At 44.3% G+C, this 15,514-nt stretch overlaps 1 protein-coding gene across 1 annotated transcript in view; it reads right to left on the bottom strand.

Annotated features, from left to right (window-relative positions):
* WDR70 (WD repeat domain 70) overlaps positions 1–15,514 on the bottom strand; it is a 1,287,307-nt gene that overhangs the window by 807,679 nt on the left and 464,114 nt on the right. The gene's annotated exons all lie outside the window — the stretch shown is intronic.

Below are 15,514 nucleotides of genomic sequence, written 5' to 3'. Positions count from 1 at the left end.
GCCGCTCTAACCATTGAGCCACACTTCTCCACATGTCAGTTGGGACTCAGCTCTATTTGTTTTCTGTCAATGTTTATTACCCTAGCAGTGAATAGTGAATATTATCCGCTGTTAAAGTAATACAAAATGGGCTACAATTAGCTGGGAATATGCCCTTCCATGGCAGCTGAGGCATGTGAAAATGCTTTTAGATGTATGTTGTGTGCGTGCTCGCAGGTGAGAGTGTGTTTATGTGACAGTGTGTGTGTGTATGTTTAAGTATGTGTGTGTGAGTGAAAGTGGAGGTCAAAGGGTGTCTGTAGTCACCTCTGCTACCCCTGGCATTTTGGCGAATTGACGTCCATATGTGGAGCAAATAACTTGTTTGTACTTGTACTTCCACTCCTCTTTTCCTCTCATGACCTAATCGAAAGCTGCCATATGGAAAAACCGGCGATATTTAAAAGAACATGATACACCGCATGCTTTTGAATTCTTCCATACATACTTTCTATGTATCTCTTGGGAGGGGTGCTATGGACCTGACCTTCGAGTCTAGAGGTCTATTTCTTGAGAACTATTGGCAAGATGATCACTTAAATGCACCTGCCTCTTTCAGAACCGCAAATACAGTCAGCCCCAGGCCCCACTCACTTCCAACTTTTTAATTCGACCTGAACAGAATCATCTTTCACATACTAGTTCTATTGTACTACTACAATGACCATAATGCACTGGCATGGGCTACTTAGCCAAATGGCTACGTATATCTGAAGTTATGAATCATGAACTATAAGGCATGCAACTTCGTGGTGTACAATACAAAACAGGCCTAGGAACAAAGAAAAGTGGTACTTAAGCCAATAACTGCACATGTAATAGATTTACAGTCCCATTTGGTTGTCTCCGGGTTTTCCACTGAGGCAGAAGTTGTCAGCCCACCGGACGAAGTTCCTCCCGTCAAAGAGGCTATTAGTGCACAAGTACTCAAACTACTTGATCACAAACTGAGATCCTAACTGCTTTCAGATTAGCAATGCTACATTCAGAACTTCAAAAGAGTGAAATAACTATTGTTCTGCTACAACGATCAAACTGTACTGGCATGGGCTACTAAGCCAGGAGACTTGATGGAATGAAGTTTGAAAAAAACGAACAGCATGGTCCATGTTCAAAAGCAAGACTAAAAAGCGTGAACGTGATACTTAAAATATGAAGTTCACCTGTAAGTGATTTGCTGAGCAGATAGTGTGCACGCCCACTCAGTTGTGTTCGGATTTTCTACTGTTAAAACATACAATTTCTGTAGAGTTACAAAAACTGTATACCCCCAAAATTTGTTTCTAAAGACAAACGTCCTACCATTCTCCAATGCTGCAGTCCTGATAAAAGCTACACAAATCCAATGTTTGTCAACTGCTCTTTGGAATCTCACCTTTACATATATTTACCTAGTGGTTCAGTAGCAGTTTATGTCACTGGGTGGCATACACTTGGGAAAATCCAAACACAATCACAGTCTTTGCAAATTAGAGACCTGGGAGAAATTAAAAACCTACCATGTGCGTGGATTGCATAAGCCTTTCCTACCTTCAATGGGCGACAAACTTCAACTGCTGTTAAAACACATTAATGAACAAGAGGAGTTTGCTAGTAATGGCAGACTTCCTAATATCAAGAATTCCCATATTCATGGTGATAAATTACATTTGTTATTTTACTAGCCACAATCTAAAGTCTGCAGATAATTCTGGAGTAAGAAAATGTAGAGTGAGAAACCCAAGGCATGCCTCTTTGGAGCCCCAAGAGTCTCCATTGTTAAAAATATCTAGTATTGGTAGTGTTACCATGTTGCCAGGTTGTCGTGGGTGAAAAACTGTAGCCATTGTAAGTGGTAAATATCTGTATAAAATTACGCCAGAAAATTGAAATGACAGGGTTGAGGTTTTGGCCATTCTTTTTCCACACAATACGGCTACTCACAGATGTGGAACAACAGTTGTTTGCACCTTTGCAGCACATACATGCGAGGAAACGCTTCTTCTTTTTAGCCACGGTGTGACGTTTCCACGACATTCAAAGTAAAAATAAATGGCACCATCCACACAAGTTACACCTCAGATTCTCCTGGGTGTCCTAACAGCATTTATCCCACGTGCCACATTTCTGTGCAAAACTGGCTTGACAGTCATGGTTTTGTCCTGATCCTATCCTGCACTAGAGGCTCTTTCACATGAAGTACTGGTTGCCTTGTCAAATGTATGTGTGGGTGTCACAAGGCAGGAATGTATGACATTTACTGTTATAACTTGATTTTCATAGTTACCCTTATAAGGGAGTGGCAACCAAAACGGAATTGTGCAAAAACCTAAAAATCACATGACATTCCAGGCATTCAAACTTTTGAGAGATGCGAATGGCACCTGTCTATTAAGTCGGATTCTTTGGCACAGTTAAAAATGCATGGCTCTCCTTGATACATCATTTCTATTCATGTTATTTTTCAATCTCAAAGGGTGCAATGACAAATCCTTAGAAGCCACAGCTCATTTGTGGGCTCCAGACACTACATAGGTTTGGGTGAACTATTACAGTTGCCTGTCTCTGCAATCTGAAGAGTCATGGAAACTTGAACATTGCATTTCAGGACTCTGTGTTACCTGCATAAAGAAATAAATTTATGAACTGAATACGAGCTTATTGGATATGAATTTGCTTCGATAATTGGGATCCATTCGACGGGATCGGTGCAGCCGTCAGCTGGCCATCAGTCCATCTGTTGAAGAATTATATATATATATATATATATATATATATATATAGATATATATTTAGATTGGTCTCTAACATAATAGGCCAAATTGTTACCAATTTTTCCTTTTGAAATTTATTGTCACTGTTTTTGGGTGCAACAAAAGTTTTCTTAGGGAAACTATGACCGATCTAGAGAAAATACCTCTTGCCTAATTAAGAATTATGTTTAGTTTTCAAATGCATATTGGCTTCCCTGTTCACCCATAGGATCCTCTCCTTTCTCCCAGTAACTGAAACAATGAATAAACACCAACAGGAAATTAATTCACAATATCTGGGGATCTTTACCATCTCCAACATATTGAGAAAAAGGGTCAAATTTTCTCTTATGAAGTATGTGCTTGGGAGGACAGCCTTGAAATGATATTTTATGGTGGAAAGCACAGAGAAAGAAAAACACTTTGAGCATCCAGTGATGGAATTAGCATGCTAATCTAAGTAAGTCAATGACCTTAGTACAAACTGCATTTACATAGGAAATATGGAAAGAAACCTCACACATGACATGAAGGCAGACACTTTTACGAGAATTAACAACAGATACATTTTCTACAACGAACTGTTGCATACTACCATGTGTTTGGAGGCAATTTGTATTTTCAAAGGAAGCTCCCAGGGTCTGGAGCGTAAGAAATTGACTATGATTGTGGTGAGTTGAATGGAGGTACATATAAGTACCCTGGAAAAATCTATTCTAAAAGTATTAAATAATAGGAGATCACAGCTGAGCTTTGTTTTGTACCTTGCAGTCAGGGGAAGAAGACTGTTGTGAAAATCATGACACCAAAACTGGTCTATCTCGGGTATGGATTCTGCCATAGGTCACACAAGAGCTGGGTGGTCAGGAAGAAGGCCTAGTCTGCCACTAGCGGGAAGACTATCCAGAGCCAGCCTGATCCCAATCTCCATTCTCAATGTGAAGCATGAGTCAGTTTAAGTGTGTGAAAAGCCATTGTTTGTTGGGACCTACAGCTTGAACAATTGGAGCAAAATCTACTGCTGTAATGGAAACAACCCTGTCATCATGAGACACCAATTAACAGTTTGATGATGCAACTGGAGTTTTCTCCTAGGTAGTAGAGGAGATATCCCAAAACCCATATACTACCAAACAGATCTAGTAAAAAAACTGTACGTAGTTGAGCCAGAACTATACCAGGGGCATTAAATATACAACATCTTCTTACAAACAGATGAAAAGGGGCAGGCTGTTCTTTTAAGCCACAGAGGCCTGATGATGAGAGATACTCTTTTAATGAGTGGGAACAGAATACCCACATAAAACAGCATTCACCAAACAAACAAATGAGACTTGATTGGGAGTTTCTCCTCAATAAGTCCAGCATTAGTCATAATCCATATGAAAAAGGATTAAGAAAACACCATCCATTTTGTTTTCAACTGAATTACTGCACATCAAAGTAGCTATTATTTCACAAAGTGCTGATTAAATAGACATAAAGAACAAGTTACTTACCTTCGGTAACGCCTTTTCTGGTGGATACACTAGCTACCTGTGAGTTCCTCACCTAAAAACTTTTCCCCACGTGCCAGCCCTCGACGGAAATTTTCTTCTAGCTCTGCACGTCGAAGAAGACGTAACAATTGCCCGACTCCACGCGACACTGTATGACATCATCCAGGCAATAAGAAGCCCTCGTCGACGTGCAGACGTCCGTTATCACCATTTTTTTAAGTGCCTTTGAGGCGAACAGGTGAACATTGACATTACAGAAGTGATATAAGTACATCAATTAAACTTATATACCAACTTTTATTCCAATAATATGAAATGAAACTAATGGAAACAACACGAAATATGCATATAAATATATATACATATCCACACGTTTCCTTTGAAATATACACATATAGAAAGAAATATATATACATCGCATTATCATATACATATATACAATATACAGGTGCTCACCCAAGGAATTCGTGGTAAGACCAGTCAGGCAATGGGGAGGCGGGTGGGACCGTGAGGAATCCACAGGTAGCTTGTGTATCCACCAGAAAAGGCGTTACCGAAGGTAAGTAACTTGTTCTTCTGATGGATACAACTACCTGTGGATTCCTCACCTAAAGAATAGAGTCCCAAAGCAGTACCACCTCAGGAGGTGGGTGCCTGAATGGTCAAACCAAGAAATCCTGCAGTACTGAGCGGGCAAAATGGCCATCCCTCCTGACCTCAGAGTACAAACAATAATGTTTGACAAAAGTATGGAGGGATGCCCAAGTTGCCACTTTGCAGATGTCAACCACAGGAACACCCCTAGCCAAGGCCGATGAAGCAGCCTTAACCATGGTGGAATGGGCATGGAGCCCTACAGAAGGTTCTTTCTTTGCTAAAGAATAACAAAGCTTGATGCAGAGAATGACCCACCTGGACAGCATTCACTTGTGGACAGCTGTGCCTCTCCTCTTCCCCACGTAACCAAGGAAGAGCTGATCGTCTTGCCTGAACTCCCTCGTCCTGTCAACAAAGAAGCTCAACGCTCTTCGTGGATCCAATCGGTGAAGCCTCTCTTCCTCCTTAGATGGATGAGGTGGAGGATAAAAGGAAGAGAGAGTAATAGACTGTTCCAAATGAAAGAGTGTAACAACCTACGGGAGGAAAGCTGCAATGGTCCTTAACACCACTTTGTCCTTGAAAAAGGAAATATATGGGGACTATACACTAAGAGCCTGGAGCTCATTCACTCTTCTAGCAGATGTTATGGCCACTAGAAAAACAGTCTTCAAAACTAAAAATCTTAAGGAACAAGAGTGCATCGGCTCAAATAGCGATCCCATAAGAAAGGTCAATACTAAATTAAGATCCCACTGTGGCATAACAAACGGAGTGGGCGGAAACTTATTAGTGAGACCCTTAATGAACCTCAATACAAGAGGTGACTTAAACAAGGAGGGTTGGTCTGGAGGCACAGAAAAGCTGACAGTGCTGATAAATAACCCTTAACTGCGGCAACTGCACAACCCTTCTGTGCCAAGGATAAAGCAAATAACAATACATCAAATAAATGGGCCTTCAAGGGATCAATTTGGTTCTCTCCACACCAACTGACAAATCTGGCCCACCTGCTTGCATAGATCATTTGGTGGAGTGTCGCCTGGCTGATAAAAAAAACTTCCACCACCTCTGGCGGGAGAGAAAAGGAACTCAGATTGCCCCGTTCAATATCCAGGCATGAAGGTGCAGGCTCTGGAGGTGGGGGTGTAGAACCTGCTCCTGCGACTGCGAGAGGAGGTCTGCCCTGTACGGGAGACGGAGCGGACGGCACAGAGAGAGTTGGAGAAGATCCGAGTACCATACACTTCTTGGCCAATCCGGAGCTATTAAGATGACTTGAGCCCGATCTTGTCGAATCTTCCTCAAAACCCGAGGAATCAAGGGTAAGGGGGGGGGGGGGGGGAACGCGTAAAGCAACTGACCCTTCCAGGACATCTGAAACGCATCCCCCAAAGCTCCTTGCACCGGATACTGGAGGCTGCAGAACAATGGGCAGTGCGCGTTTTCCCGAGTGGCAAACTAATCTATTTGTGGATATCCCCACCTCTGGAAGATGTAAAGGGTCAAATCCAGATGAAGGCGCCACTCGTGATCGGTCGAGATGACCCGACAGACTGTCCGCACACACGTTCAAAACTCCGGCCAAATGATTTGCTACCAGGCAAATCCTGTGGTCCTGAAGCCAGGACCAGAGCCGAAGAGCTTCTCTGCAGAGAAGATACAACCCCACTCCTCCCTGCTTGTTTATATACCACATTGCGGTAGTATTGTCCATCAGGACCTGAACCAACTGACCGCGAAGTGAAGGGAGGAAGGCCTTGAGAGCCAGACATATCGCCCGCAATTCCAACAGATTGATGTGAAACTTCTGTTCCACTGGAGACCAACAACCTTTGATCTCCAGGTCCCCCAGATGAGCTCCCCACCCTAGAGTGGAAGCATCCGTTACAACTGTGGCCACTGGCGGAGGTAGCGAGAACGGCCTTCCTTGCGACAGGTTGACGACTGCAGCCTACCATTGAATATCAGCTGCAGCGTCTCTGGAGATCCTTATCGAGTCCTCGAGATCTCCTTTGTGTTGAAACCACTGCCTGCAGACGCACCACTGAAGAGCCCTCATGTGCCAGCGTGCATGCGTGAGCAGCAGAATGCAAGAGGTGAACAAACCAAGCAGACGAAGGACCTTAAGGACTGGAACGACTACTCCATTTAGAAACATTGGAATCAACGCCTGAATGTCCTGAACCCGCTGCGGTGGAGGAAAGGCCCGATTCAATGTTGTGTCCAGTACTGCCCCTATGAACAGGAGGCGTTGAGAGGGCTCCAGGTGAGATTTGGGCAGATTCACTGAAAAACCCAGGTCAAACAACAACTGAGTTGTCGACTGCAGGTGATGCCGCAAGAGCTCCGGAGACTTGGCTATGATCAACCAATCGTCCAGATAAGGAAGTACTGCTATTCCCTTTCTTCTGAGCTCCGCTGCCTTCACCGCCATCACCTTCGTGAAGACCCGTGGTGCCGAAGTAAGACCAAACAGAAGGACCGCAAACTGATAGTACTGCGTCCCCACCACAAACCGGAGATACTTCCTGTGCAACTTGAGGATCAGAATATGGAAGTACGCATCCTGCAAGTCGACAGACACCATCCAATCTCCTTCGTTCAACGCCAAAAGAACCTGTGACAGGGTCAGCATTTTGAACTTTTCCTGCTTAAGGAACCAATTCAAAATCCTCAGGTCCAGGATTGGCCTCAACCGACCATCCTTTTTGGGGATCAGGAAATATCTTGAATAGCAGCCCTGACCCCTCTCCTGCTCTGGAACCAACTGCACTGCACCCTTTGACAAAAGGGACATCACCTCCTGTTGTACTAACAGAAGATGGTCGTCCGAACAGAAGGATGGGAGGGGAGGGAAGGGAGGAGGAAACTCCCGAAAGGGAAGAGCATACCCTTTCCCCACAATGTCGGTGACCCAGGAGTCTAATGTTATTGACTCCCACATGCGAAGAAAGTGAGTAAGTCCCCCCCCCTACAGGAGACGTGTGAGCAGGGAGTGATGGAGGACTAAGGCTGCTTTCCCTGCTGCACCCCTCCGGAGGAAGAGGCAGAGTGCTGCTGGGTGGCACATGTAGTGCGTACTCTACCTCTGCCCCTGAAGGATCTGAAAGGAAGAGTTCCTGCAGGTTGCTGTCCTGCCGCATGGAGCCTGTCATGAAAGGAAGCGCCACAACCAAATCCTCTAAACTTCCTAAATGACTTCAAAGCAGAGGATGTGGCTGCTTGCAGAGCCAAGGATCTCGCCATGGCTCTACTCTCTTTAAATCGTTCTAAAGCAGAGTCGGCTTTTGATCCAAAGAGTTTGTCTCCATCAAATGGCAGGTCCAGGAGAGTAGTCTGAACATCAGGGGAGAACCCTGACAATCGCAGCCAGGCCTGCCGTCTCGTCGCTATGGACGTGCCCATAGCCCAGATTGAATCACCTGCGTCGCCGCCACCTGAACGTCTGACAAAAGGTTCAACAATCCCAGGTGGCCCTTAGCCTCATCCATAAGGGCATAAATGTAACGACCTAAAATGCAAGTAGCATTAGTAGATTTTAAAGCCATGCTGCAGGAAGAGAAGGCCTTTTTAGCTGCCTGGTCCATTCTCTTAGACTCCCTGTCCGCTGGAGCCCCGGGAAACGAACCAGGAGCAAAACGGGAGGAGCACGACGCTTGGACAACCAAACTCTCCGGAGTTGGGTGCTTGGTCAAAAAGTCCAGATCACCTGGGGCCTTACGATAGCGTCTCGCCACCGCCCTCTTCACGGCAGCCGAAGTCACTGGCTTCTTCCAAACTTCTTTAATAGGGCCCAAAAGAGCCTCATTGAAAGGAAGAAGGGGTTCCACCACAGCTGATGCTGGATGCAGCACTTTGGTCAGGAGGTTGGTCTTCACCTCCGCAGCAGGAAGTGGGCGGTCCAAAAAGTCTGCTGCTTTCCTCACTACAGCATGAAAAGAAGCAGCCTCCTCTGTACACTCCCCTGGAGAAGCCAAGTTCCATTCCGGAGAAGTGTCTAGGCCTCTTGCAGTATTCAAGCCTTGCAGGTCCCCTGAAGGCTCCATGATTTCTCCTTCCTCCAAGTGCTGCCTCTCTTATTCTTGTTCTTCCAGCAGCCTTAGAGCCAACCTCCTGGAGCGGAACCTGGACTCGAGCCCCGGCGTCGATAAGGGGTCGGCTGACGCCGGAGATCTCCGACGACACCGACCCTCAGAGTCATCTGACGCGGGATCCCCGGCGCCACAGGCAATTTCAAGGTCGACTGGATCCGTGGTGAACCAACGGCGCCGGGACGGTGGCGTCATGTGGAGTCGGGCAATTGTAACGTTATCGTCGACGTGCAGAGCTAGAAGAAAATTTCCGTCGAGGGCTGGCGCATGGGGAAAATTCTTTAGGTGAGGAATCCACTGGTAGTTGTATCCATCAGAAAAAGGGAAATTTTAGGCCACAATATAAAACAAACAACTATAATGTACAGTTTAGTAATAAGCGTAGACAGACTAGTTTATTCTCAATGATACCTAAAGTGCTTACGACTTTAGTTACTTTAACATATTCAGACTATGGCATTCTCCAACCTCATACTAAGGCCAAAAGGGAACCCCTGTGAAAGTCGACAACTTCCCTGCCAGATCTAGACCAATTTTCTGAAAAAGTTACCAGCCAAAAATAACTATAGTTTACTTTCTGGATCAGAAAGTCCAGGGAACTTACAGTCTGATGTACTGTTCCCATTTGTAAACAAGGGATGTGCAGGTTACCAACTCACTGGTTTGCTAACAGGAACGCAATTTGCAATGCGGCCTATGTACAAAAGCATCACAAATGGTACAATCATAGGGGTTATGTAAAATGCATACCCTACTTGGGAATGCGAATGTATAACTGTAGATTGCCTGTTAATTGCAGTCATAGTGTGTTGTCAATAGTGTGCTGTCTCTAATATTAATTTCACAGTACACTATTGACAACACACTATGACTGCAGTTAAAGGCCATTCTACAATTATACATTTGCATTCCCCAGTAGGGAAAGCATTTTATTAAGGCAGAAATTGCCCATTAAAGTGACAATTGGTGCTTTGAAACAAAATCAAGTTTTGATAACACAACACCTGGAACCATGCCTGCTTTCTCTCCCTGCACAAAACATGGGTGGCCGATAACGACTTCAAAAGGAAAATCTATCCCATGGGGTCAGCTTCAAAATTATGACTAATGCTTTTCTAAGTAACTACATATTTAAATGAACTGCTTATTTTGTACGACTATAAAAACTACTGCTGATATACCCTATGTTCAAAGAAAGACAAATTACATAAATACTAGCTACTAACTCAAAACTGGCTTGCTGTTGGGGGGCATTTTGACAAGCACTTTACCACTGGTCATGGCTTTCTGTTGTACAATGCACATCATCCAGTTTGTTCTGGCAGGGACAGCTTGTAGGGGATTTATCCTGCATGAGATGCCTGGATTTTGAAATAAACAAGCACATTGGTTCACGCTATCAGTTCTGACAGCCCTATTTTTGTCAACCTCTAGATCACTCCTCCTGGTCTTCTCATCAAGTCCTTGTTTTTCCCCCCCCTAAATGTTCCATGCCAATTGCACCCACATAACTGTGTATTTCGAACACAAGGTGGGCGAGGTACATTCCAGACTTGCAGCTTGTCTAGCTTTAATGGCTGCCTAAATAAAACTTAATTCCTTGAGTGGTTTTAAAACTGAGGTAATGATTTTCGGAGAACTTCCTATGGTGCGGACATCTCTTTGGTAGCATAGGGAAATAGGTTAATAAGTTATCTCGTTATTCTTGTTTCAGCTGTTGACCATTGGTATGATTTACGCTGATCCTTTATTATTCTGGACAAGTTATCAAGGTAACTGCATACGGCTCTTTAAAAAAAACAAATCTCCAATCTACAGAAAACTATAACTCTCCTTTTAAATCACTGCCCCAAATTGGTGATAACATTTATAATCATTTATAGGACAGAAACATGTAATTCACTGTGTTTTGGTTTGTTTACTGTGTGGGCTACAGTTAGTTCACAATTATGCAGTCTGTCTCGTCCCCAGTCTTTGCTTTCGATCCTTTGTTTCCCACTATCTCAACTTACTTTATTGACTGCCTGTGGCTAAAGAGTACCATAGGGCATTACACAATTAAGACCCTCTGGGTCATCAGTTTAATACCTTTATGCTCAATATCTTCTAACTATCTCCAAATCCCTAAGATCAAGAAGAGTAAAAGGTTCTTTCATATTTTGTGTAGCTAAGCATTAACATTATTTCCCTAAGCTACTGGCTTGATTAAAAAATGTATAAAAAAAGACTAAAAACATGTCTCTCTACATCTAATGTAGCCTCTGCCTCTACAGCAATAGCAAGGACACTCATTGTAAGGTAACTGAAAGCTTTACAAGAGCTTTTAATTCACTCATCCAGTAGAAAGTGCCCCTTTTTGACATGGTTACCCCTCCCCCTTTTTTGCCTGATACTGATTTGACAGTGTGTGTGCTGGGATCCTGCTAACCAGGCCCCAGCACCAGTTTTCTTTCCCAAAAACTGTACCATTGTTACCACAATTGGCACACCCCTGGCGCACAGTTAAGTCCCCTGTAAAGGATACCCATGGAACCAAGGGACCTCTGGCCAGGGAAGATCCCCAAGGGCTGCAGCATGTATTACGCTACCCTGGGGGACCCTTCACCAAGCACATGCACACTGCCATTGCAGCTTGTGTGTGTTGGAGGGAAGAAAAAGACAAAGTCAACATGGCACCCCTCTCAGGGTGCCATCCCCACAAACCACTTCCTGTGGTATAGGTAAGTCACCCCTCTAATAGGCCTTACAGCCCTAAGGCAGGATGCACTATACCACAGCTGAGGGCATAGCTGCACGAACAATATGCCCCTACAGTGTCAAAGTCCATTCTTAGACATTGTAAGTGCAGTGTGGCCATACTGAGTACATGAGGTTGGAGTTCGTCAGCTCCATGATGCCTTCACTGAAGTCTGGGAAGTTTGATATCAAACTTCTCAGCACAATAAACCCACATTGATGCCAATGTTGGATTATTGGAAAATACACCCAGAGGACATCTTAGAGATGCCCACTGTATTTTAACCAACATTTTAGTGTAAGGCTTACCTGTCTGTGCCAGCCTGCCACTAAAAGATGAGTTTCTGACCCCATGGGATGAGGGCCTTTGTGCCTTCTCGAGTCAAACAAAGCCTGCTCTGGGTGGTGGTGCTTCACACCTCCGCCCCTGAAGGAACTGTAACACTTGGCGGTGAGCCTCAAAGGCTCAGGCCTCCTGTTACAGTGCTCCAGGGTATTCCAGCTAGTAGAGATGCCTGCCCCCACCGGACCAAGCCCCACTTTTGGTGGCAAATCTGCCAGGAAAATTAGTAAAAACTAGGAAAAGTGACCACTCCAGCTAGGACCACCCCTAAGCTGTCCAGAGGTGAAGTGCCCTCTCCCTGAAGAATCCTTCATCTTGGGTTGGAGGACATGAACCAATGGGGTTAGGTCTGTGTCCCCCTTCCCACCGGGAGAGGACACCGGAAGGGTGTAGTCACTCTCAGGGACAGTGGCCATTGGCTACTGCCCTCTGACCCCTCACCCCGAAATCCAGGATTTAAGGGATCCCCTGAACCTAGCTTGTCAGTTTCCTGGCAACCTCAAGAAGAAAGGAGGACTTCTAAGTTGCCCCCAGCAGAGAAGACTGTAGACATCAACTGATTTGGCCCCAGCCATAAAGGCCAGTCTCCAGCTTCTAAAGTCCTGCTACAAAAAGGTGATGGATCCTGTAGGACCAGCGACCTCTTAAAAACCTCAAGAGGACTGCATGCCCACCAGAGAGTCAAGATCTTCTGTGGACAGCGGCCCTATCCACAAAGAAACTCCAGCAAAGGACTCCAGGACTGTCATGGATCAGCAAGTCCTGCCCACTCTGCACCAGACTCCCACAGCCCATGTCCAGGTGTCCCACCAGTCCCGAGCAGGTCCTCATGTGATTCCGACCTTGTGTCCACCCACAATTGACCCCTTCTGGCTAACACAATGACGTTTGCAACCTAAATCTGGAGGACCCTCAATGACCGCGAGAGAACAGGATGAAGATTCCCGATGCCAAAAAGTACCCCTGCACCTGTAGCCCCCTGGCCTTTTGACTCGACCTCCGGTGCTGCAATGTGCAGCAGGTGGCCCTCCTCCTCCTCGTCCAGCCTTTGGTTTCCCTAAACTGACCTCCTGTACCCAGCCTGCTTGTGAACCCCAGAGTCCCCCTATTCAAAAGCGTTGGGAGCCCGGCGTTGAGTTCGCACCCTGCACCCAGCCGCCCCTGCGCTGCTGAGGGTGTGTGTTTTGGTGCTGACCTGTGCTCCCCCCCCTCCCCCTCCCAGTGATCACCTAAAAAAAAAACAGATCTGCCCTCTGAAGACGCGAGTACTTACCTGCTGGCAGATCCAATTCGGAGTGCCCCCATTTTCCATTGGTGCCCATTTTAAATCTTGCAGCAACTTTGACCTCTACACACGGCTGGCCTCGTGTTCCTGGGGTTGGGTGTTTGGGGTTACCTTGTGGACATCCTAACCCCCGGAGACTAGAACTGTAAGTCACATACTTACCTCAAAATCATACTAACTTTTCTTTCTCTCTATAACTGTTTGAAAATTGCACTGTCGACGTTTAAAACATTGTTATTGCCATTTACTAGAAAACGTTTAACTTGCCAAATTGAAACAAAGTGGTGTTGATACACATGCTTGCTACTTACGTACACATGTACTTACCTGCAAACTGAATTTTGTGGTTCTAGAAATAAAGTAACAAAATATATTTTTGCTATGTAAAAACAATTGGCCTGGAGTTAGTCATTGAGTGTATGCTTCATTTATTGACTGTGTGTGTACAACAAAAGCTTTGCACTACCATCTGATAAGCCTGAGTGCTCGACCACACTACCACAAAAGAGAGCATTAGTATTATCTACTTTAGCCTCTGTTAAAGTTGAGTGTATAAGTTGGCCTAAGTGATAGTACCCTGAACACAGGAAGCACCTCAAACAGATTCAGAACCCCTATGAATGTTATATCAGCGTTGAAATTTAAATAAATTTAAAAAGAAAAGTAAAAAAGTTGACATATGCAAGTCAATTCAAAGTGCCACGGCTGCAATGAGCATGGGCGCCAGAGTTATTGGCTCCCTGCGTGAATGTCTAGAAAGGATCGCAGCTGGGATGAAAGGCAAACCCAAACCGGAGGAGGGGCCATCGTGCTCTGTAATAGGAGGAAGCAGGACGAAGTGTGATGGCCAACAAAATGTTCACTTAGTGAAATCACCTGGGAGGGAACTCAGCAGACAAAGGAGGGACATTTCACAAAATGCACCAGCAAAAAGAAGTATTTAAGACAAACACAACAAAGAATGAATAGCAGTGGTGGGCGTGGTTAAAAGCCCACAGAGAGATTACAACAGGCTAGTGCGCTTGCGCACTCGACCCTAAAAATCAGCACATGCAGAATCAGACTTCCCTCTAAGATGAAACCAGTTAGATTGTCACCACAGCCAAAACCCCTCCTGCTACTATTATCTCCCTAACCCTTTCAACAGACTCTTCCCTTCTCCATCTCTTCTTTACTCATCCCAAGCCTCATCCTATTACTATAAACTCCCAATTAACACTTCTGGATTCTTTAGTCCTCTATCCCTCCATTACTCTAGTCAATCCAACTAACAAACTTGCATATCCTCTACTCAAATTAACTAATAATAATACTAACACTGTACTCATATGTCCCTATATTAATCCACCACTAATTCATCTTGAGTTGCGGAGTAGCTTGCTACTCAACAAAAAGCACTTCAACGCCTCGTCAGGAGTAGCAAGCGCTATATAAATACAATTGCAATTACATTGCTTAAAAAATTATCTCTAGGTAGAATGATGACTCATTCCAAAAGAAGATGATTTTACACACCCTGGAAAAAAGTATATTTTATGTGGGCTATCATCAAATCATTTCCTTTATTCCTGAATCTCTAACATCAACCCAGTAATCTCTAACATACAGTAACTCCGGATCATACACAGGCTTTGGATACCCAGTGTGGCATCTTTAAACTAAGAGTCACTGGAAAATTGGTATTCAAGAACACAGTGGTTAAGTTCAAATAAAGCAGGCAACCTACTGAAATTGACCCGGTATCACCACACGACTGGAACAAAAACACAACCACAGTCAAACTTCAATGAGACTGTTAAGCTGGAGGTGGTGAGGATACAAATAAATGGCAAACTTGAATGTTTGCTAGGTATTACTTAAAGCATAATGTTTTAAGGGTATGGACTTTTAGTGTAAAATACACACACCTACTTATATTCGAAAATACATAGAAGCACCACATATAAATGGAATATGTAGAAATACGTGTATGTATTTACACATATACCCAAGGGAATATTTCTAGTTCAGCTTGCTACTTTTATAGAGTTTAAAAGAGTTCAACAAAGCATAAAAAAGCAATATATATCACATACAAAAAAAAAAAACAATAAATGAGTACAAATTCAAAAAACGTTTTTTAAAAATGTAGAAATTCCATTAAAGATGTGCTTCTTTGGGATATACTGCTTGAACCTACAGGCATCATT

This window comes from Pleurodeles waltl, chromosome 1_1 (genome assembly GCF_031143425.1).
Source record: "Pleurodeles waltl isolate 20211129_DDA chromosome 1_1, aPleWal1.hap1.20221129, whole genome shotgun sequence".
Taxonomy (NCBI): domain Eukaryota; kingdom Metazoa; phylum Chordata; class Amphibia; order Caudata; family Salamandridae; genus Pleurodeles; species Pleurodeles waltl.
Note: the sequence above shows the minus strand (reverse complement) of the source record. Positions and strands in the feature narration are given on the sequence as shown.